Source organism: Phaseolus vulgaris, chromosome 1 (assembly GCF_051622355.1).
Source record: "Phaseolus vulgaris cultivar YP4 chromosome 1, ASM5162235v1, whole genome shotgun sequence".
Classification (NCBI taxonomy): Eukaryota; Viridiplantae; Streptophyta; class Magnoliopsida; order Fabales; family Fabaceae; genus Phaseolus; species Phaseolus vulgaris.
The window spans coordinates 40,776,954-40,802,821 of record NC_143498.1 but is presented as its reverse complement, the minus strand read 5'-3'; the positions used below and the strand labels follow the sequence as shown (position 1 = coordinate 40,802,821).

Sequence of the window (25,868 nt, the reverse complement as noted above, 5' to 3'; positions counted from 1 at the left end):
TAAGAAATCAAGTCCTTCAAGTTGGGTAAACCCTTTGGCAACAACTCTAGCTTTGTGGCGCTCAACAGTGCCATCAGAATGGTATTTGATTTTATATACCCATTTACAACCAATAGTTTTCTTTCCTGGAGGGAGAGGGGTAAGTTGCCAAGTATTGTTAGCAGCAAGAGCTTGAAGCTCATCTTGCATGGCAGATTGCCAAGAAGCATGTTTGGAGGCTTCGTTATATGTCCGAGGTTCAGGATGAGAATTGATAGAGGAAATAACATTTCTAAAATTGGAAGATAAGGAATTGTAAGACAAGTAATTATGAATAGGATATCTACTACTTACAGTGTTGGTTGCAGTGTGGAAATCTGCAAGATAGGCAGGTTGTCGGTGAGGACGAGCTGATCTTCTTGGAAATTGGGGTGAGATGCTTCCTGGAGATGCAGGCCGTGATAATTCTGATGGAGGTGCAATGTTGGATGCAGGAGCAGAGGCACTATTTGTTGGAAGATCATAGGATAATGAGGCTGGTGGAGGAACAGTATTGGGTGCAGGAGTACTCGACAGGAGGTGCAATATCAGAAAAAAAATCAAAAGCAGAATTATATGCATTAGAAATAGGGAGAGATAAAGTGTTAGGGTCCTTAGGCAAGCCACTGTCCAATTTATATGGAAAGTGGTTTTCATGAAAGATTACATGTCTTGATATCTCTATGCTATGAAACTTTAAATTTAAGATAATATAACCTTTTGTATTTTGCGGGAAGCCAAGAAAAATACCTTTGATAGATCTATCATCTAATTTTTTCCTATGTGCAGTAATGGTACTAGCATAACAAAGACAACCAAACACTTTTAGAAAGGAAATGTCATATGGTTTTCCAAACAACTTTTCATGAGGAGTGATGTTATCAAGTAATGGAGTAGGAATAGCATTTATTAAGAAAACAACATGATTTACAGCAAATTCCCAAAAAATAGGAGGAAGATTTGCTTGAAAAAGTAAAGCCCGGGTTACATTTAGTATGTGTTGATGTTTACGTTCTACAATGCCATTTTGTTGTGGTGTTTCAACACAAGATTTTTGATGTATAATTCCCTTTGAAGCATAAAAAATTGACATAGCAAACTCAACACCATTGTCAGTACGAATCGTTTTGATATTAGTTTTGAAATGATTTTGAACGAAAACAGTGAAGTTAATGATGTGCTGACGCACTTCAGATTTGTTATGCAACAGAATAACCCAAGTATAATGCGAGTAATCATCAACAATAGTCAAGAAATAACGAAAACCTTGCATAGAAATTATGGAACATGGTCCCCAAATATCAAAGTGTACAAGATCAAAAATAGCAGAGGTAACAGTATTACTTAAAGTGAAAGGAAGTTTTCTCTGTTTTGCACGACTACAAGTGTCACATACATGATGAGTATCAACAGTAATAAAAGAGTATTGTTTGCTTAAGACATGTAATCTTTCATGTGAAGGGTGTCCTAGTCTATAATGCCATAGTGTTTTGTCTATGATATTACAATTAATAAAAGGAGCAAAACAATGCGGTTTAGATTGACTAGAAGCAGGCAAGGTAGTGACAAGATACAAGCCAGCAGTGGCTTTAACTGTACCAATCATCTCTTGAGTGAGATTGTCTTGTATAATGCAGTGGGTTGAAGTGAAAGTTAAAGTGCATTTAAGTTGGTGTGTGAGTTTAGAAACAGATATTAAGTTTAATTGAAAATGAGGCACGTATAACACATCAGACAAATAAAACTGATCAGAAAAACGTACTAAACCAGAATATGTGGCATAAACAGTTTGGCCATTTGGAAGACTAATTAAGACAGGTTTAATTTTAGTATAAGTAGTAAAAACGTTCAAATTGTGACAAACATGATCAGTGGCACCAGAATCAATAATCCAAGATTCTTTTATAGAAGATAGTGAAGAGAGAAACTTACCTGTTGAAGAATGCTCAGTATTGGGGATTTCATCCGTAGAGATGCTGCCGACTTGATTAATTTGAGTGTGAGAGGCAGGATCCTCAAGGTTTTGCTGACGCAAAATGTTGGTAAGGAATTGGCACTGTTGTGATGTAAGTTGAATCCCCTTTACATCCTGTTCTTTAGGAAAAAGCTCAGAAAAAGTGTCAGTAGTAATCATATTATTGGCTTGGGATGTCCAATTGGTGAATTTGTAGCCAGGAGGGAACCCATGCTTTTTATAACAGGTGTCAACAGTGTGGCCAAGACGATTACAAAAAGTGCAGACTTTTCTAGTAAAAGAAAACTTTGAGGTTTTAACATTACCAGGAAAACCCACTTTGTGAAAACAAACAGCCTCAGTATGACCATATTTACCACAAAAATTGCATGTAATAGTGTGACTACTATTAAGACTATGAAGACTAGGGTTTTCATTAAACATTGCCTAAAAGATTTTTAAAAACAATCAAGATTTTGAAAGAGAACAGAGAAAAAAAAAATAACCAAGAACAGCAAAGAGGGAAATAAAAATCAGAGAGAAGCGCAGCAGAACTCTTCATTCGAAGAGCTCTGATACCATATTACAGTAAATGAAGATGAATATTCCTTGTCTGATGTGATGCTTTTAATGTAGCATACGTAATCGCACGTAATCGTAATGAAGAAAGAGAGGTTTTGATGAACCCTAATTGTAGAGAAAAATAAATATAAAAGAAACTTTTATTCACTTGTATATTAGAGAGTAAAATACATGGTGTATATATAAGAAAAAGATTAAGACCTAGCTGAAACAGAAAAAGGAAAGTTGGGTCAAACAAACAAAGCCTAATAATTTAAAATAGAAAAATAAATATATTAACAGTTTGTTTGAAGAGAAAGGTTGAGATTGAACTTTTGATTGAAAATGTGCTTTCATAGAAGATTTTGAATTTGATTTTATGAATTTAAAAATAAATGATGAAAGAGATACGAAATGCTATATCTGCAAGATCACTCCTTTTCAATCATTCAACCAAACTTTTCTTGGGTCCTTCAAACCCTATTCTTCTCCCTTTCTTCTTCAATGGGTCAAAAAGACCACTTGCGCCCTTCAACGACCCTTCCGCAACGTCATTGAAATCTTCGAAGACGCGATTTGGGTGAGTCCATCACCAACGATTAACATAACAGTTTGAATCAACAAACAATTTTTTATTTGATAAGGAGCAGTTTTTCATTTGATTTACACAACAATTTTTTTATTCAAATAGATGGTCATTTCTTACCCTTTATTCTTTCATTCCAAGAAACTTACGCATTGGTACATGCTCCTTTTCTCTTTGTTCGTTTTGCTCCTTTTCTCTATGTTCATGTTGCTCCTTTTCTCTCTCTTTTAATTTTTCAAATTCTCATTCATTTGTTGTTTTATTGGGATTCCATGTCCCTGTTTCATTCGAGCAGGGCATATAAATTCGTTTTGGAACATAAACGTCAAATCTCAATGGCAATTGGTGTTTCTTCTAGAAAAATCTCACTTCGCAAAATCCTTTCTATTTTGCTTTTATATTCTATTGGATGAAAATTAGTGTTGCATTTTTTGTTGATTGATTGTGGATTTTAGGATTCTACATTGGCTTTGGATCACTGATTGGAAAATCTCGAGAAGCTTTGGTGTTTTCGGTATATTATGGGAGCATCTCTCCAAGGTTTATTTGTTTTCAATGAACAAAATATTGGTTGTTGTCTAATGACTATGCAAGTTTTATTGTCTAATAAGGGATCTAGCCTATACTCAAGACTAGAAAAGATATTGATGTAAGTTCTTGGGAAGAAGAATTTGTTGATGACCTTCCTGAGCAGCATAATGAGTTAGTTTTCTGATCATTAGTTTAACATTTCTTCCATTTAAATATATAAAAAAAATATCTTTTGTAATAAAAAATAATCGGTGGTAAATTACCACTGGTGATCAATTATATATATATATATTTTATTCACTATAAAAAAAACGTGTATGTAGTTGTGGTTATTTTCGTATAACCTGACGTCTATAACCACCATATTATACGTGTATGGTGGTACCGCATACCGCTAGAATTCTTACCGCCACAAAGTTTAATGTGACGGTCAATTGAGAACCGATGTAGCAAACTGTCATATAATACATTGTATAAAATGACAATTTTAAGCGCGTAATAAATATTAGTTATAAATATCATAATTTTGAAACTGAGTAAACCAATTTTAGTGTAAATAATGATAATGTTAAACATCACTTAATACAGTATAATATAACATTTATAATAACCATTATGACTTTTGTAACAACGTGTTTTTTTAAAAAACAGAACCCCCTGCACACATTATTCTTCCTTATCTCCATTCTCTCTCTCCAATTCTCTTCTCTCCCTCTCTCTTAATTTCTCTCCCAATCTTCATCTATTTTAGAATCTGATCATACCACGTTGTAGCTGGCGAGTTAAGGAACATTTCTACCCGATCAGATTTTCAAACAGAGTAAGTTCATTTTTACTCTAAATATCCTTTGTTCTCTGTTTTTCCTTAGGATTTAGTCATCAATCTTGGTGGGGTCAGTTGAGAAGTTTAATCCTCTCAACTTATTCTACTATATACTGAAATTTTGTTCTGTTTGGATAATTTGCATTAGGCCCGTAAATCTTGAAGCTTATCCAAACGGTGGGGAATAAAATTCTAAAAGTTGTTTGGAAAGCAAGCAATTGAGGTAAGGGAAGCTAAATTTAATTTTTAATAGCACCCTAGGATAGAAAATCTGAATGCGGAAGGGACGTGGTCCCAATATTCAATTTTTCTTGCAGGGATGTCGTGTGTTTATATATTGGGTTGTTTGTTTATATATTATTTAAATTTGTAAAAATATTATATTTTGATGGTTTAATATTTAAGTGTTTTTTTATGTTAATTACGCTTTTGAATATTGTGGATCACTTTTTGAATGATATTGTATGACGGAATGGTATGGAATTGAATTCATACATTTGGGATAATGTATGGACTGATGTTTGTTGTGTATTAAGTATTCATGCCTATGTGGTAACAGAGATCTCCGAGCTTCACTGATGATCTAAGTCACATAGACTAAGATATCAGGTGGTGAGAAGCTGATGGGGGAGTTCATGCACACCGTGACATATGAGATGCACGGCTTGGGTTGTATTGAACTTACCCTGATCCTTTCTGTTGGATTCGCTGGTAATCTTTGGATCAGGTGTTAGTCTCTGGTAGGACTTACTTAATACGGGTCTTCCGGAAGATGTTGTTTGTTGAATATCTTGGATGTGTAGATCCATGTGAGATCTATGTGATTGTTTTAATGTTGGGATTTGAAGAAGATTGTATAATTTGAGAAATTAATCATGTAACTTGGTTTTCTCTTTTGATTTAATTGCGTATATTATAAAATTCTATTTTCACTAGCTTACCCTTGCTTTTCTTGCTGTGTTTGAACTGCGATGACTGTACTACGTACACGAGCAGATGATCTTACAGGTGTCTGAGGATCAGAAGAGTTTTAAGGCGTTGATTTTGAAACTTATATTGTAAATATTTGTATTTCTATATATCCTAATCACGTATTAGGAATATTTTGAAAAACTGTAAGCTTGTATAGAAATATGTAGAACCGGTATTGTAATAGTTATATGTAAATTATGGGGTGTTACAACTTTCATAATATGAGTATTAAATATTTATTTTATTTTTAATATTTGTAATAGTTTATTCAATTCAGTTTTATAATTTGAATTCATAATATTATTTAATTTGATATTATAATTAAATTTCAATATACAGTTAAATTTCATTATATAATTAAATTGTAACATAAACTATAATTAAAATTAATAAATATAATAATTAAAATTGATAAATATAATAATCAAAGAAAACTTAAAGAGAATCAAAATGCTAACATTAAGTTATCAAAATATCAATCAATTTTAGTTTTCAACTTCAGTATATGCAAGAAAGAATATGCCACTCTAGTCTTCATCAGCAAACTTGGTCCTTTTCCCAGCATGATCAATCACAAAATTAAATTTCAGTACACAATTAAATTTCATAATATAAATAAATTATAAGATAAACTAATTTCATAATATAATTAAACTTAATATATATTAATAATTAAATAATAAATTAATTTCATAATATAATTAAATTTGATAAATATTAATAATTGAATAATATAAATGAAGATCAGGATTTTTTTAAATGGAAAACAACAAATATAAATGAAAGGTGGCCCACGTACACAGCAAATGAATCAGCAAATTGAAAGCACTTTGTTTGCAAAATGCATATGCATGTAAAAGCAATAAATGAAAAAGTGAATGGTTCCACATATACCAACAATTGGTACATAAACGTAGACCATGCAACAACAAAAGTAACAAACCCAAGGCCTTAAAATATGAAAATATATATAATGCTCTCAGATTTGCATGCAATTTGGCAATAAATGGTGGTGACCAACACGCATGCTAACATGTCATGCGAGAATGGAAAAGAAAGCATGCGAGAGAAATGAATAGCGAAATATTAAAAAAATAATAATTATCAAATTATTTAATAATAATAAAATTTTATGATTAATGGATCTATCTAATTAAATTGTAATTTAAAGGGAGACTCCCTACATTAGTATATATTTCGTATATATAAAGTGATGTAAATATACAATAAAAATTTATTTCTTCTTACCATCTTTTTACATACAATTTTTTTATACAAAATTTAACAATAAATAGTAAGATGCAAAAAGATCGTTGTCATAACAAAGAACATCCCACAACAACTAGCCTATCCTACAACAACTGGCCTGCAAAATTGGAGAAACCTCAGAATAATTAATTAGTTAATTACAACTTTTTAAGCTTCAATGAGATAAGGTACATCCCCATAAAAGAATCATATCTCATGTAATTTATGTAGGATTAACTGCACTGCAGAGTATTAGAGAACTGAACTATGGCTAACCAAATTGAAAAGGCTTACATGAGCTCAAGGACATGAGCAAATGCCACACCAGAATTATAAAATATAACGGATAATAGGTGTATGATTTACAAGTGCCAAGGATGAAAGAAAATGATAAGTAACCAAGGTCATAATTTACCCCTATTAATGTGACTAAGATTCGAGCTCCACTGCAATCCAAAGGATGCCCCAATGATACAACTCCACCATGTACATTAACTTTTTCCTACATTTGATAGGAAATACATGAATTATCTATTATTAAGTCATTGATGAAAATCAATTGTCCACTTCTGGTTCAGGATGTATTTTAGGCTGTAATGATATTTTTTTTTATAATAAAATGCCTATTTAATAGGTAATGCCTCCATCTCTGTATAGCCTACTTCCAACAATTCCTTTTCATAAGTTGAATAAGACTGTTGTTGCTTATTAAAAGCTTTGCTAATATAAGCAATAGGATGATTTTCTTGCATTAAAACTGCCCCAATTCTGTAGCCAGAAGCATCCACCTCAATAACAAAATTTTGTGAGAGGTTTGGGAGTGCCAAAATTGGTGTGCTACTCATTATTGTTTTCAGTTTTTCAAAAGCTTGTACAGTTGTATCAGTCCATGTAAAATTGTCTCTCCTTAACATATCATTTAGGGTTTAGTTATCACTCCATAGCCTTTAACAAATCGCGTGTGAAAATCGGCTAGCCCCAAAAAACCCCTTAACTGCTTTAGTGTCTGAGGTAAAGGCCAGTTGACAATGGTTGCAATTTTATTAGGATCAGTAGAAACACCTTTCCATGATATGATATGTCATAAGTATTCCACGCTATCCACTGCAAAATAACACTTAGATCTTTTCGAAAATAAAGAATTGAGTCTAAGGGTTACCAGGACTTGTCTCAGTTGTTTGTAGATGTTCCGTCAAATTCCTACTGTAAATGAGGATGTCATCAAAGAAAACCAATAAAAATTTCCTCAAAGACTGTTGAAATATTGTGTCATGAGGCCCTGAAAAGTATCAGCTGCATCAGTAAGCCTGAAGGGCATCACCAAGTATTCATAACGCCCTGAGTGTGTTCTGAATGTTGTTTTCCATATATCTGTAGGGTCCATTCTTACTTGATTGTACCCTGCTCTCAAGTCAATTTTCGAAAAGATTGTGGAGCTTTTAAGTTCATCGAACAAGTCATCAACTAAGGGAATATGAAACTTTTTTTTCATTGTACCCTTGTTTAACTCCCTGTAGTCCACGCATAACCGCCATGATCCATCTTTCCTTCCCACCAAAACTACTTGACTTGCATAGGGGCTAGTGCTGTTCTGAATGATTTCAGACTTCAAATATTCCTGTATAAGTTTGTCAATAATGTCTTTTTGGTTTTTAACATACATATATGGTCTCCTATTTACCGGGTCTATGCCTTGACTCAAGGTTATTTGGTGATCATGTGTTGTCCTGAATGGAGGTAAGTGAGAGGGTGTTGATCTTCCTCAGCAAGTATATTGAATCAATTGTAATATAGTACTATTTAAAGTACGAATGTCGAATCCACAGGGAACGATTCTAATTAAGATGTTCTGATATAAAACTCATTAAGTATAGAAAATAATTGTGAGAACTTGTTCATAACCAAAATAAAACCTTCATCAGAAATAACCCTAAGTTTAATATTTGATTCAACAAGTAACAAACTAACTTACCAAATATAGATAAAAATAGTTGGGATTGAATTTCTATCTCAGTCACCTATATTTTGGAATAATACAGTACATAATTCTCAAAACTACTTATTCTTGATGTTGTAATTTAAAGTTATTCACCTTGATTCCTCACAGATGAAATTTATAAGATAATTTCTCAAATACTGATTCCTCATATATCTAACAAATCATCCAACTTTATGAACATAATTATGATGCAATTAATAACCTGAAATTTATTCCTAGCATTACAAATTATCAAGTATTTTCGTCTATTTAAGATCCTTAAAAATACTTTCCAATTAAATTTAAGGACCAAAATCAAGACTTCATTGATCAGACAGAATCAAACAATAAGCATGAAACGAAAATACCAAGAACAAGTAGAAAAGAGAATATTATATATATATATATATATATATATATATATATATATATATATATCACCAAGAATACATTTGATAAGAGTAGATTATATTCTTTACCAAGTTGAAAGCACTTAGCCACTCATGATAGCTTCTTCAATCTTCATTCCTGGTCTGAATTGTATAACAAAGTTGATATGAGCAAGTTCTTCTCTAAAGAAGAGAGTTTTCTTCTTTGTCTCACTAACTTCTCTCTAAAGACCTCCTATCTTTTTCCATCGCCTCTGTTTTAACTCTGTTCAAAATTTATTTAATGAAATCTAGCTCAAGCGAGCCAATTTAGCTTAGGCTAAACTTTTCGGTGTTGTTTTAGCTTGAGCTAGCGATTCTAGCCTGAGCTAGACTAGTATTGCACCATTAATTTAATATGGATAATTTTAGCCTGAGCTAAATCTTCTAGCTTAAGCGAGATGCTTCCTTTAATTTTTCCTTCTTTACTCATTCTTATGATCCAATTAAGTCTTTGCTTTCTTTCTTTTAATGTTTCATATTCATCTAAAATTTACACAAAAATTGAGATTAAATTTCTTCATTTGTTTCTCGGTTCAAAATATATAATCGGATTCAATAATTCTCATATTAAGGTAATTTTTTGACATTAAGCAACAATTAAGTTCCAAAGTATTCAATTTTCTCAATTATAAATACTACACATTAGCACTTATCAGTGGGTTCTTGAAACACATCTTGAAACTCGTCCAATAACTCTTCTACTTCAAGAGGTAATTTTGATTGGTCCACCTGGACATGGGCATGGGTTGTTAAAGACTATAATAAAGTTCCCGTTTCATCCCTTACTTGCATCAACGAGAGGTGCACTCCATCGGCTAATGTTTTACAAAACTGTTGTTTCTTAATAGTTTTTACCTTATTTGTTGTCGCTACTCTTAACACATGTCTCATTCCTTAGACTTTAAACTCCATAGTAAGTTTATCAAAGTTCCAGATGATATTGCCTAGTTGTATTAGCCATTCTATGCCCAAGACCAAGTCGCAACACCCCAATGAAAGTAACAACATATCTGCTCTACAATTTGTATGTTGAATAGTCCACTTGAAATTCTTGACCATAGAAGAAATTGATATTTTAGATCCATCCGCCACCACAACATTCAAAGGTTGCATTTGTTCAATTGTACACCCATAGTTTTTAGCAACTTGAACATCCAAGAAATTGTGAGTACTGCCACTGTCAATCAAAATGTGCATTGTTTTTTTCTGATAATATCCCGTAATCCTCATGGTTCGAAGCCTTGTTACCCCCGTTAATGCATTAACAGAGATCTGTGGTTCAGCCGACTGTGTTGGCTCCCTCTCCTCATTGATAGTATCCTTAACGTTAATGTCATCGTTGTCCATCTCCATCACATGAATCTGCAATTTCTTATGAACCAAACTATGCTCCATAGAATAAGGTTCATCACAAAAATAGCATAGTCCTTTCGCTCTCCTCTCTGACATGTATGTCGGTGTAAGGTTTCTCTGAAATTTGGGTTTGGTATGTGAATTTGGTTGAAACCCCATTGGAGATGCCGGTGCAGGACCCAATACTCCTCTTTGATTCTTGTTAGAATTAAAGACAAGATTAGCAGCCTCATACATCCTTGCAAGGGAAAAAGCCCGACTCATAGTTGGAGGCTAAAACATTCTAACAATCATTTGTACATCCTTCTTGATGTCACCAAGAAAACAGCTTAAAACATAAGTATCGGAAAGATTCAATCTTATAATAATTGAATCAAATTCTTCATGATACTCAGTCACGAAATTCCTTTGCCACAGTCTCATTAGCTCTGCCATAGGATCATCACATATATTGTCAAATCGCTCGGTCAATCGTTTAGTAAAATTAGACCACAACAATAAAGAGGAATGGGGAAAAGTCTTGGTTAAAGTCGTGTGCCACTACAAACTTTACCTTCCAAATGAAAAATAGCCAGTTTCACTTTAATTTCATCTGGGTATTATCGATCAAGAAGTAATTATCGCATTGATGGATCTAAGAATGATGTTGTCTCCATTAAATCTAGGAAAATCAATTCTGGCCAATCGGATACCGCAGATGTATGAAGAAGAAGAATGACGTTTTGTGTGCGCAGCTGACTCTGGTGGCAGATTGATGCTTTTAACATTAGTATTTTGTTTCACCAGAACTTGGATGGTTTCTTTCAAGGACATAACTAATTCAATAAATCGAGAATCCATGTGTGTTGACAAACGTTCTTCCATGTCTTTCATGGCTTGAGCGAAACGTGTAGCATCGACCATAGTCACAAGGTCTCCAAAATACCAAGATGATACCACAAGCTTAAGACATGTTTATGAGTTCATATGATCACGAAAATGGAAGAAATAGATGAAGAAGAGAGAAGACTTATGTGGTTGAAGAACTTGGTTGATGAACACGCCACTTGAAGTGTGAATGCTCCAAGATAAGTGTGCAATGCCGCCACTTGAGAGAACCAAGGCACTCAAGATGAGACTAGGAAGAGGAGAAGACAAGTTCTCACTACACTCAATCACCAATTTGGGAGAGTTTTGATACTACAAATTCCAATTCTGAATTATGAAGGACCCAAGCCGTCTTTTTATAGGAGCAAGGGCCGGTCATGAAGCTTACAAAGCTTGTACCACAAGCTACTCAAAAGTCTCCTAAGCTAACGCCTATAGTGACTTTATGAAGAGTCACCTTCTAGAAAATTCTAAACTAATGCCTAAAGATGTTTTACAAAAGAGGTATCTATGGTTTTCCTCTAAGCACCTTCCTAAACACTATTCTATATTATTTACAATTTTATACAAAAGAGACTATAAAGAGAGATATTTAAATGAAGCCTATTCTTGAAAGTTTGTAGACTTCTTTGGCTTTAGGCCTGATCCTCTCTTTATTTTATGTCTTCTTTTAATTTTGAGAAGACTAGAAGGAAGAACTTCAAATGTGTAGGTGAATGACCTCTTTCTTCATTAATAAAAGCCTCCTTTATTTGATTCTCATCATACTCCTCGAGTTAGAGAGAATTCGACCGCGAATTCTGAATCCCTGCATATAACAAAGTCAGTTTATTTTTACAATTAAAAGTTGAAGAAAAAAGCAAACATGAATTAGAAGTTGGAAGCAGTGGGAGTTCAGAAAAAGAAGTCCTATAAACATACCAAGTTGGAAAAATTTGTTTGGGAATGATGATATCTTTTGGAAAAAGTCCTCTTAAATGGTGAAAATCATTAGGAGGTATGAAAAAATCATCCCTAACATTCTTTAACCAAGTTGGTGTTGAAATAGGAACCTTGGGTAATGAAAAAGATAAAGAATAAAAAGACCTTGGAGGTTCAACTTGAGGCATAGCACGAGTCAACATGATGGATTTAGTGGAGAAAGTGGTGTGACTCGGTTTAGTACTTACTTCTTTTTCTTTCTCATTTTCTCTTTTAGTTTTCATTTTCATTTGGTCCTCATGAACCTCTTTGGGAGAGAGGGGTTTTAAGATAACCTTGCGCCCTTAGAAGGAAAAAGACATTGTATTGGATAGGCCATCATGTAAAACATGTCTATCATATTGCCAAGGCCTTCCTAAAAGAAGATGAGTTGCTTCCATGGGTACAACATCACATAAAACCTCATCTTTATACTTTCCTATTGCAAAGTTAATGAGGACTTGTTTGTTCACCATTATTTCACCTTCAGTACTTAACCATTGCAACTTATAAGGCTTGGTATGAGAGATAGTGGGTAAGGCTAACTTCTCCACAACTCTTGTACTAGCCACATTGGTGCAACTACCCCCATCAATAATCAAGGAACATAACTTGTTGTTGATAAGGCAGCGGGTGTGAAAAATATTTTCCCTTTGAGTATCATGCAAAGATTTTGGAATTGTGCCCAACATACGCCTTATCATCAATAAGTCACCTTCACAAGGACTTTCGCTCTCAATCTCACTTGATGGCTTAGAAGGTGAAGAATGCCTAGATGAATTGGAATCATGCTCACTCATCACAATGCCATTATGCACAAACATATTTCTTTTAGAAGGACAATTAGCCGCAATGTGACCATAACCCATACACTTAAAGCATTTCTTACTAGACGATTTAATGGGTGATATATGAGTAGAAGTAGAAGGCTTAGACTCTTTAGGTGTGAAAGAAGAATCTTTAGAAGGAAATTTTGAAAAAGACTTTTTATTTTTCCAAGAATTGTTGTAGTAACCATCATTAGGAGCATTTTTCTTTCCAAGTTGGGCTTCCACCTTCATTGCAAGATGAACCAAAGAACCCAATGATGAATACTCTTGAAGCTCAACAATATCTTGAATATCCTTCTTTAGACCACTCACAAACCTAGCTATCATAGCTTCCTCACTTTCTTTCAAATTAATTTTAAGTAAAAGCATTTCTAACTCCTTAAAATAAGCATCCACACTTAGCGTGCCTTGTTGAAACCTTTGGAGCTTCAACATGAGGTCTTTCCTAAAGTGTGGTGGCACAAATCTAAGGCGCATGCGTTCCTTTAAAGTGTCCCAAGAGTCCACGTGAGGACCCTTGTTATAGATAATGTCTTTTACAACACTATGCCACTATTTCATGGCATAAACAATGAATTCTAAGGAGGCTATCTTAACCTTTTGATCTTCTTTGACCTCATGGACATCAAAGATTTGTTCACATTTAGCCTCCCAATCTAAGTACACATTAGGATCACTATCACCACTAAAACTAGGGACTTTTACAAAAGAAATTTTAGCCTTGGCTTTTTGGTGATATCCATCTTCACGGTAATGTCTATCTCCATGAGCGTGAGGTCTATATCCATGAAAATGGTGATGATGTCTCCTTCTTCTATGTTCCTCTTCACGGCCATGATCATTGGAAGAACCTCTAGATGAAAGTCTATGAGAATGACGCTCTTCATTGATAGAATTAGAGGACCTAGGTTGCTTCATGTCAACTCTTTGTAATCTTTCCTCCAACCTTCTTATAGCTTCATCTTTGAGAGTAATGGTTCGTTTTGCTTTTTTTAATTCATCAAGAACAAAAGCTTTTCTAGGAGAATGTTGTTTAGAAGAATCACTGCTGGAATATGAAGCCATTTATAAAAGAAAACAGCAAACAAAATAGCACACAAATGTTAAGAAAACAATGTTAGCAAACACAAAATGTAGAACAAATGCCGAAGTGAAGTGTCACTTAAAGCACTCCAAAGAAAGAATACTCCCCTTTACCAATCTGATCTTGAGGCCTTTAGTAACCTCAAATGAAAGATGTCAAAGCAATAGCACATAATCTCAAAGCTAATCACCACAAAACCAATGAACAATGAAAGACAAACAAGAAAAGGCTATAACAAAAGGAATACAAGATATATGACAAACTCAAAGAGTATTGAAGAAAAGACAAGCAAGAAAATAAGGTACTCAATGAAAAAGAAGGCACACAAAAGAGACCAAAAGAAAAGCACTAGATTAGATAAAGAAAACAAAAACAGAACTACTTGGAAAAAAAAAATTAGGCAAACTGTGCGAAATGTTTACTGATTTATCTGGAATGATATAAAGCGAACTGGATTATGAAATTGTAACCACAGAAAGTTCAAGATCTTAGCTTACTCAAAAACAGTCACTACAAAAAAAAAGGTTTTAGTGGAGGTTATTTAGCGGAGGTTAACATAACTCTAGGAATTGATTTAATTAATAGAGGTTTTTTCTAAAACCTCAACAAAATAACGGAGGTTTTTTAACCTTAGTTAAATTCCAAAGGTTTATTCTAAAACCTCGGCAATATGACGGAGATTTTTTTAACCTTCATTAATTTTCAAAGGTTTATTTTAAAACCTCCGCAAAATAACTGAGGTTTTTTTAACCTTCATTAATTTCCATAGGTTTATTTCAAAACATCCACAAAATAACGGAGATTTTTTAACCTTAGTTAATTTCCAAAGGTTTATTTTAAAACCTCCGCAAAATAGTTGAGACATTTTAACCTTTGTTAAGTTTCATTAATTTATTCTAAAATCTCATCAAAATAATGGAGTTTTTTTAATTTTCATTAAGTTTGAAATGTTTATTGTAAAACATCAATAAAATATTTTAAATTTTCTCAAATTTCAATAAATAAATATAATTAAATTTTTTTTAAAATAATTTAAATATATTTGATAACTAAATTCTTAAAGTTTTTGAATGTGTAAGTTTAAACATATAATTTTTTTTATAAAATATTCTTAATTTTTAATATTTATTTAATTAAAATTAATTAATTTTTTATTTATTTTATATAAATATTTTTAATAAAAAAAGAAAAATTATCTTTTTTTTTAACTTTTCCAAAGATTTATTTTCAAACCTTAGGAAAATACTCACTTTTTCAAACTTTTGACTAAAAAAATCATTATTGTTTCTCCTCCTCCACCGTAGCTACTTCTCCTCTTCCATCGTAGAGCTACTTCTCATCCTCTACCACAGAGCTTCTCCTCCTTCACCACGGACCTGTTTCTCCTCCTCCACCACGGACCTGCTTTTGCTGCTTCATCACGGTAATTGGTTTCTTCTTCCTCTTCTCAGTACTTATTCTCTTTCACGCCCCTATACGCTCCACCACCATTGTTCTCTTCGGCGAACGCAACTCCACCGTCATCACCATCGATTTTGCTCTTTTTTTCATTGTCCTTTCTCTGTTTCCATTGTCGATTTCTTCAGTTGGCATTGAATTTTCTAAGTTGCTCGTGTCGTGTTCGCAAATGCTTATTTGAATCAGTAGTTGAAGCATAATCCCTAACGCTTGACCGAAATAAAAATGTTAACGATTTTGTTACAGGTCCAACAAATACGAGGCCACTAAGTTAAGTTATGATAAGACCTATAAACTTTCGAATTAAGACTGTTATTGTGAAGAGAGGGTTGAAGTTTCTTCGTGAACTCATTAGTTTGTGCTTATAGGTCTTATTAAGGAGGAATTTAGCATTTTACTTGGAAAAAATGAATTGGTGTTTTCTTTGGGTTTGCTGGTGAATTAAATTAGGTTATTTTTGGTAAGGATCCATTTAACTAAACTTTGGTGTTGCGAAGAGAGTTGCTGAATTGGTTGGGAAGAGGCCTTATTTCAGCACTGAGGAGCATGATGTGTGTCAGATTCTAAATTTTGTAGAAGAAGAAGGGTGGTGAATTGATCAATGATTCAAGGTTTTATACATCACTGATTAGAATGATGATTGTTGGGTTCTAAATTTTGCAATAGAAGAATGAGAATGGATTAATCAATGATCCAAGGTTCTAAATTGCAATCGCATATTCAAATTATTGTGAGCCAGTTAGCTACGAGCTCACAAAAGTTGTTTAATAATATGGAATGGTAACGATTTTCTTTGGTTTGGTATTTTTTTTACCTGGTATAGACAGAACTTCCTAAGTTCTAATTGAATTTTGCGAGCTGAACCACGAGGTGAAAGTGCTTTGATTGGTTTGTACTTGGTCTTTTATATGTTGCTAAATAATGAGAAACATGTATGGTTCTTTCAAGTTGTATATCATGTTATTATTGTCTTAGTCATTTGATATGGTTTGATGAATGTGCATAGTTTGTTTGATTTCTCTGTAGAGGGTGTTTCTTCTTTCTTAGAAGATTTTTTTAGGTTTTTTTAAACTTTGTGTAGTTTGTTTCTATTCCGTTTTTGAAGGCTAGATCAAATGCAGGAGGAAAATTTGTGTTTTGATTAGGATGCGAAAGAAAAACAGTCAATCATGTTAAATTTACCATGTTTCATCTTTCATGTTTTATGTTTAGGAGGTGTAAAGGCATCTCTTTCTGCACATAAATGTCCTTTAGACAGTATAAGATGGAGACCTGTGTGTGCTAATAACAAACTGTGTTAGTTACCATTAAGAAAGCAATTTTGCTTATATTATTACAAACTGGTTGCTGAATGTTGCAGGATACATTACTACTAACTAATGGTGAGCTAGACACAGTTGTTGAAGCTTTGAGCACAACAAGTTCTCACATTCAGTAAGTTGTTGGAATTTTGCCAATCCATTACCTTTTTGCTATTTGAACTAATTTTTTTATCGCTGAAAAGTTGAATATGCTTAAATCCATTTGGATGGGTTCAAGTCGAGATTTAAACCATTTAGAATTGCTAACCACCTAGACTAACTCTCCTGCACCACCACATGAAAAACCTGCTTTTCATAAATTATTTGACATTTGTTAGTCTAGCTTTTTCATTGTTACTAGATGCTTTATATCTTTTAACTCCTTCCTGGGCTAGCAACTTCTGTTTTCCTATTTTTGTTAAAAACTGTTTCACTTTTGTTATGTGTTGGGCTGGGTTGATATTATGGTTTTTGAGTAGTATCTTTTAGCCCTTTCCTTTCAGCAAACCAATAACATCTAAATCTCTTCGTACTTAAGCATCCAAGGGAGAATTGTGTCCTTTTCCGGTTTGTCATTAATTTTCACGTCCCCATTCTGTTAGTTTATTTGCACATAATGCCAAACCAAGTAGCTAGGCAACTTGCGGAATTAAAGAGAATAATTATACTGACTGCAAGTTTATTTAAATATAACCATATATAAATTTAATTAAAAAAGAGATTATTTGGATTGAATAATTGGTTGTTACTGAATGAATAAAAATCAATTAAACATTATTTATATCAGATCTTTATGGTCAAACAAATATTATCTTAGTTCTTATATGTAAAAATCATATATTTTGTACTATTTTTTATCTTTAATTTCTGAGTTTTGATGACAAATATAAAAAATACATCGAAAATTATAAACACATGGACCAAGCACAAAACCTAGCGTATAGTGGTCGTCTCAATCTTTTTTATATGTACTTTAGGTCAGTAAAAATTATTAAAATATATGGAGTACGTAGTCAAGTAAAAATAATCTCTTATAATTCTAAAATAATTTAAAAAAGAAACATGAAAATAGACTAAAGATGATTCCATTGAGTAAAAACAAATAGCAAGTCTTTTCAAGTGTCTGATTTTGCAGGGAGAAATTCTAAAGGATTAAGGCTAGTAATCCAAATATCAGCCACATGGAGGCTTTCAGCTCCGCAACCAAAAACGTGAGTTTAACCTTAATCACTACATTCATCAATATATATATATATATCATTTTGTGATACACCCAGACAAGTGCATGCTGCAGTTTCCTACATTTTTCATGTTTTTTTGGAGCCACTTGTGTCAATTCAACTACCTTGGTTAACACCATTAGGTGTTAACTTCACATATGCTTTGTTTGTACACACTAAATTGTGCTTTTCATTTGTAACATTGCTTACCCTTAATTGCACCTGTGATGTGTGCTTTTCATAATTGAATGAACACACATGTAATATTCCATGTTAATCTTTTTTAGATCAATCTTTATCATGTCTTAATTGAGAGTATCGAGATTCGAATACTAATTAATAATTAATTGAGTTCAAATAGAAATAAAATATATTTTTTTTATCACTTTCATATCTTTTTCATACACTTTGTACAACTTCTTTATACATTTATTTCACTTCTATTCTTTTACGCATTCTAATGCTCTTGTTGACACATGTTTTTTTTTAAAACTTTCATGCTAGGTTTGTTTTTTTTTATCAAACAATTCCATTTAGATATGGATAAGTCTTGGATTAACATGCCTCGAAATACATGTCAGTACATGGACGAATTGAATAAATTTTTGGACTTTGCATTTGCTAATAAGAGTGTTGAGGGTAAGATAATTAGCCCATGTCTGAAATGCAATCTTAAAAAATGGCAAACTCGAGAAGCAACACATGAGCACTTGATTCTTCATCCTTTTCCAAAAGGTTATACATTCTGGCTTCTACATGGCGAGACAAGTTTTGTACAAAATACGACTGAAACACCTCCAATTTTCCAATCAAATGAGCATAAAGTTTCTGGTAATGATCCCATACGTGTCATGGTTAATGACGCATTCGGAAATTTTTTCTATGATCATAACGTGAAGGATGATGAGGATATGTATCCTAGATCAAGCGAAATGATGCCTGATGAAATTGCTGAGTATCTGAAGTTTATGCATGATGGGCAACAAAGTTTGTATGAAGGATGTGACAAGTATTCTAAACTTTCTTTCTTGCTCAAATTGTACCACATCAAATGTCTATGTAGAATGACTGACAAGGCAATGTCAATGATTTTGGAGTTGTTAGCAGATGCCTTTGATTATGCTAAAATTCCATGTTCCTTCTATGAAGCTAAGAAAATCATCAATTAGCTTGGCCTTCATTACACCAAAATTGATGCTTGCCCAAATGATTGCATGTTGTACTATGGAGAAGACAAAGACAAAGAAGTTTGTAAGAAATGTAATGAATCTAGATGGAAAAGAAGAAAGAAGAACAAGACTATTGATGGTACTATGAAAAAGCAAAAGAAAGTTCCTGCTAAAGTTTTAAGATATTTTCCATTGAAGCCACGCTTACAACGAATGTTTATGTCTTCTAAAATAGCTGAGCATATGCAATGGCATGCTTCAGGAAGTACAAATGACGGCATACTAAGGCATCTGAGGGATTCGGAAGCATGGAAGAACTTTGATTCATATAGCAATGAAGTGTTTAATATGCATGCAGCTATATTGTGGACCATTAGTGATTTTCCTGGTCTTGGAACTTTATCTGGGTGGAATACACATACTAGGTTGGCTTGCCCTAGGTGTAATTTTGACACTACTCCTAAGAAGATTCAGGGTAAATTTTGTTTCATGGATCATCGACGTTGGTTAAATGCAAGACACAAATTTAGATTAGCCCGCATTCATTTTGATGGAAGTGTGGAAAATAGAAATTGTCCTTTGACAATATCAGGAAAAAATGTCTTAAGACAAGTTGAGAATGTCAATATCATATTTGGGAAAGAACCAAAAGTTGAGGAACTGGGGAAAAGACAACACAGAGATCACCAAGCTATTGATGGCCCTCTACAATGGCGAAAAAAAAGTATATTTTTTGAACTTCCTTATTGGGTAAACAATTTATTGCACCATAATCTAGATGTTATGCACATTGAAAAAAATGTATGCGATAATGTGGTGTATACATTATTGAACCAAGGTAAAAAAATCAAAAGATAACCTAAAGGCACGAAAGGACTTAAAAGATTGGGGTGTTAGACTTGATCTTTGGCCTGATGAAAATAATAAATATCTTCCTGCTATATATACATTGACAAAAGAAAATAAGCATACATTTCTGACAACACTAAAGAACATCACTGTTCCAGATGGCTACTCAAGTACCATTAGTAGATGTGTTGATGTCAAACAATGTAAGCTTGGAGGATTGAAAAGTCATGATTCACATGTTTTGATGGAGCAACTTCTACCTTTAGCAATGAGAAAGACACTCCCTAAGGAAGTGTGCTATGTTTTGATTGATTTGTGTTCATTTTTTAGAAACTTATGCAGTAAAGTTTTAAAAGTGGATGAACTTAACCAACTGCAAAATAGAGTTGTTCTCACATTATGTCACATGGAGATATTATTTCCTCCTGCATTTTTTACAATCATGGTTCATTTGATTGTGCATTTGGTGGAAGATGCCAAGCTTGGAGGACCTGCTCAGTATAGATGGATGTATCCCATTGAGAGATATTTAGGAAAATTGAAATCTTATGTGCGTAACAAGGCACAACCAGAAGGCTCAATAGCTGAAAGCTACATGGCTGAAGAGTCTTTAACCTTTTGTTCAAGATATTTAAATGAAATTGAGATTGTATTTAATCGAATAAGGCGTGTTAATGATGAACCAGACACTATATATCATCTAGTGCAAGCACTTTGTTTCCACCTGTTGGAAAACCAATTGGGTCTTTTACTTACTTCTCTTTATCAGCAAAGGAAAAGTTACAAGCACATCGTCATATATTGACTAATTGTGCCCAAGTTGACCCTTTCCTGCAGTAAGTACTTTGACTTTATAACTTATTATGATTCATCTACAATTGAACACTAACCATGTAATTATTATTTATTTAATTTAGAGAATTTAGAGACATTATAGGAAGACAATTAAGAAGTCGTACACGGTCATCCTCTGTGATAGATAAGAGGGTTCATAGAGAATTTGCAGAATGATTTTCTCGTCGTGCATGTATAATTTATATTGTTAAGGTTTGATTATATTGAATATATAGAATTGTCTTGATCATATTTTCCTCTTTTTTAGATAAGAAATAAGTTGAATAGACCTCACTTAGATGATTTAAAGTTCTTAGCTATGGGACCAATTGATTGTGCAAAACGTTACAATGCTTACAATGTAAATGGCTTCAAGTTCCGTACATTGGAGAGAGATGAAGGACTTAAAACACAAAACAGTGGGATATTTGGTACTTTTGGGACAAGGAGTTATGCAAGTAGCATCGACAATCAAATGCAATTTGGGGGTGTGCCTTATTATGGAAAATTGGTAGACATAATTGAGATAAACTATAATGGTCGATTTTCTGTTACTTTGTTCAAATGTATGTGGGCTAATACAACTACTTCTAGAGGGATTATGACAGATGATCTTGGATTTACACTAGTAAACTTTACACGTTTGATACACATTGGTGATAATGATGATGATGAACCATACATCCAAGCTAAAGAAGCACAAATGGTTTATTATGTAGTGGATGAATTAGCTAAAGATTGGAGCATTCCTTTACATCTAAAGCCACGAGACTTATATGACATGGGAGAAGATAATGATGTCACTTTTCATGAATGTGAAGCATTTGTACAAAACAATTTTGAAACTTTATTTGTAAATGGAGAAGGGAGTATATCGTTAACAAGGTCCTATTTTTAATTGAACACTTGTATATTATTTTTGTTTAAATTATCATCCTTATTACTTATACATTATTGTTTATACATGCATTATATTATGATTTATTGAATTTCTATTTTGACTTGTATTAATGTTCTTATTTCAAGAATACCTGAAGATGAAGAAAATGTCCATCAAGAAGACTAGAGCAACAGAACATGATACCCTTAATAACACTTTTGACCAACTTGCAGCCCTTAATAACTCAAGTAAGTTCATACACAACTTCCATTTAGTGAGATGTTTGTACTTATATTTTAATCTGGCATTCTCTTTAAAAATATATTATTTTTCACATGTATTCATTTAATTATTATGCAACACCTCATGTGAATTCTCATCCTATAGAGAATAATAATAAGAAGCCTTCTTCCGCACATGCACCTCATAGGTTGATTTCTACTACTAAGAACACTTCTGCACCTGAATTTCAATTTGATAATACAAATGAATCTGTCCATGAATCTACATCTGAACCTACACCAAGGTTACAATTTGATGAAGAAAGGGAAGAAAATGTGGGTATTGAGATGCAAACTGAACAATCAAAGCATGTATCACGTAAAAGATCATGGCTTGTTGATGTCATTGGTAAGCTTGAATCAATACATTCCAAACTCACATTGTATTTCTTTTTTATGTTCATCCTCTTAAACTAACAATAATTTTGACAAATAGTGAAGGCAAAAAGGTTAGGAAACAATTAACAACAAATGATGTTTGGTTTTTATCTGTTGGTGAGAGAATTCTTGTTAACTGGAATAACGAGAACCAACCAGTTGATGACAGTGGAGCATTGTTGAATAGGTTTTTAGGTCATGTTGCAAGAAATGTTAATGCATTTCCTATTAGCTATCAAAGTTGGAGGAAGATTCCCAAAGATTACAAAGAAGATATACTTAAGAAAACCATTCAAGTAATTGATTTTTGGATTTTTCTGTTTTTTAATTGATATTATATTGCAATTATCGTTACATTTACTTGTGTAATAATTTTGAAGGCTAAGTTTGAAGTTGAATCTGATGCTCATGTAAGATATATCTTCAAATCACTTAACACAAAGTGGACTGAGTATAGGCAACAACTATGGCAACAAAGAAATGATGGAACACACAATAGAGATGAAATTATTGCAATGTGTCCAGAAGTAATGAATAAAGACCATTGGGCTTCTTTTGTTGACTACTGTTTAAATTCAAGGACAAAGGTAATAAAAACTACTTTATTCTTTAAAGTGTTGATTTATTTATATTTAGTTCTTTTACTACATGTATGTATGCTTAGGAAATTGCCAAAAAGAACAAGGATAATAGAAAGAACCAAACAGTTCCTCATACTAGTGGATCCAAGAGCATTGCACGGAAGAAAGATGAGATGGTAACTTGATTCTCCTATAATTTTTGTTATATCATATATCATGATTCGTATAATTGTTACATTTTATAGGAGAAAGAGCTTGGTCGCAAAGTTAGTAGGAGAAGTATGGGTAGCAACACATAAACATGCTAACGGAGAATTTGTGAATGATGGGGCAAGAGAGATTGGGGTAAGTATCATTTTGTAAAGATGAAAACTCAACCAAATTGGATGTGAGCTTCATTTATAACTTTTTTCATTATTTGTAGGAAAAGATTCAAGCATATGAGTCAAATACATCTTCCCTCTCACATGATATATCAATTGATGATTCACTAGCTCATGCCTTTGGAAGTGAAGAACATTGTAGTCGTGTTCGAGGGATGAGATTGGGGCCTTGCCCTTCTCATGTGTTTGGATATACTAGAAATTCTCGCACTGGGATATCTTCAACTACTTCTTATAGAATTGGAGAATCAGGTTTTTGAACATGCATTTTCTTATGTAGCAATTTGGTGTTGTTTACTTTAGATTATCATGCCAAGATTGGAAATGTTGTGTTGAATATTATTCACACAAAATTATAGGAAATTTAGTATAGCTTTTGTTGATAAATTGGTTATTTTTTAATGTGTATGGTTTTCTCACTCTTTTTCATTATAAATTGTGTTTTAATATAGGTTATTGCATTAAAGTCACAATTGGATGAACAAAATAAAAGATATGAAGAACGTGAAAAAAGATATGAAGAACATGAAAAAAAGATTTGAGATAATGGTGAATTTTTTCTTTCAAAGTTATCAAGGTCAATTGCCTCCTGAGTTGACTATGTTCAATCGTTCATCGGTAATATTTAAAAAATTTAAATAACTTGTTTTATTTTTCAGATTTACATTTCTAATTGTGATATATGTTTATATTGTAGGTGTCTGATCAAGGAAGTGTGCCAAAAAATTAGGAAGGCAAAACCAAAACCATAAAAATTAGGAAGTTGCATTATCTGAACTGATTTTACGTGCTAATGGGGTGAGAAAGGTACATTTCCATGGGAATGAGGAAAGTTATTTTTTAACTCTAGTTTAACTTCCATTCCATTTTTATATCTTTAATCATTTTAAAATTGAAAAACATTCCAAGGAATATGAAAAATGAACCAAACATATTTTTGGACATGCATAGGAATAAGATTCTGACTAAAAATTCTCTGTAATGTTATTCCTGGTATTACAATTATATAACTTAAACCAAGTTCTCCCCTAAATTTCACCAAAGATGACTAGAGGATGTATGTTGTAACCACAACAATGATAGAGGTTGTAATTAAAGATGGATTCGCAATTGTGGATCCAAGAAATACCGCTATGCAGTTGAGCTATATCATCACTATGGCTGCTATTTAACAATTCTGATTGATATGGTTATGTTATAGGCATATTTGAAATGAGGGAATAAAATTTCCAACTGATCAGTTTGTATTGGGTTAAGTTTGGTTTTCGTGCTTAGTTTTTGAACATCTATAGTAAACTTTTTAACATTTAGTTCCTTAAAAAGGATATGTCACTATTTTATGATATGGTATTGTTTGAGTGAATATATGTTTTTTCTGCTTGAATCATGTGTGTTTGGAAATTGAGAGGCCACTTCAGATTATGGTTGATAACTATATGTAGTATGCTAATAAAAAATTTGTTTGATTGTTACAGGTTCTAAATTGCCACGAGTCTGCCATATACATCTTAGCACCTTTGAGATATGTTATTGTTTATGGGTGTTCAGATGCAACAATAGTTCTAGGAGCAGTAGGCAAGGTAATACTTAGTAGCTTTGTGTCCTGTTTGTGAAATGAGCATAATGATTATATAAGGAATGAACAATTATGAAATTTGATTTTGTACCATAGTGCAATATTGTTAAATGTCGGGAATGATGGCATATTGGCAGTATGTTTGGATCAAACTGTTGTTTTCTTTCTACAAAGCTTCTCCATTTAGGGCCAAAATGGTTTGTCCAATCTTCTTGTGTGAGGTAGTGGGGAAGATATTGCTTAAAATGTTTTTCAGTGCTTTTATTAGGTGTTTTGTGTTATTAGATAAGATTATTTTTGTTGTAGTTTGGAGGTTCTCTAGTCAAGGTTTTGTACCCATGGGGTTTATGTGTGTTTGATACTGTTTAGTCAAACATGAATTGATTCTTTTTCAAGTTTTCCTTTATCTCGTAGCAAAAAACTTGGAGGTTGTGAACGAAGGCAGGGGATTTTTTTTTGTGGGGAGGAAGGGTTAGAATTATTGGGACTTGCTCAATATGATATTATAGGGGTGACCACGTTCAATTTGGTCAAGGTTAGAAATTGGGATACCTTAAGCTTAAAATAACTCACAAGTTTCTACTATAAGATAAATAAATCCACTTCAAAGAAGATAGATAAATATCCTATTTCATTGATAATGCTTTAGTCATGATTAGTTTAGTAAAACTTACAATATGTTGAAGCCCAATACAATACATTGCCATAAAATAAGTGCGACTTCAGAACAAATTCCTTTGAAGGGAGTATTGTGCTTAAAGT

General features: G+C 32.9%; 1 long non-coding RNA gene and 2 pseudogenes across 2 annotated transcripts; all 3 read left to right on the top strand.

Annotated features, from left to right (window-relative positions):
- Positions 1-4,313: 4,313 nt before the first annotated feature.
- LOC150029634 (uncharacterized) lies at positions 4,314-5,569 on the top strand. Its single transcript, XR_016518498.1, has 3 exons — positions 4,314-4,470; positions 4,622-4,696; positions 5,470-5,569. It is a non-coding gene; the product is annotated as an uncharacterized LOC150029634 (long non-coding RNA).
- Positions 5,570-20,373: 14,804 nt separating this feature from the next.
- LOC150029633 (uncharacterized) lies at positions 20,374-21,204 on the top strand (annotated as a pseudogene).
- A 1,191-nt stretch (positions 21,205-22,395) lies between these two features.
- On the top strand, positions 22,396-24,384 carry LOC137814056 (uncharacterized; annotated as a pseudogene). Its single transcript, XR_011081590.2, has 7 exons — positions 22,396-22,862; positions 22,947-23,153; positions 23,231-23,323; positions 23,393-23,492; positions 23,572-23,782; positions 24,024-24,148; positions 24,228-24,384. The product of XR_011081590.2 is annotated as an uncharacterized LOC137814056 (transcript).
- Positions 24,385-25,868: the final 1,484 nt, after the last annotated feature.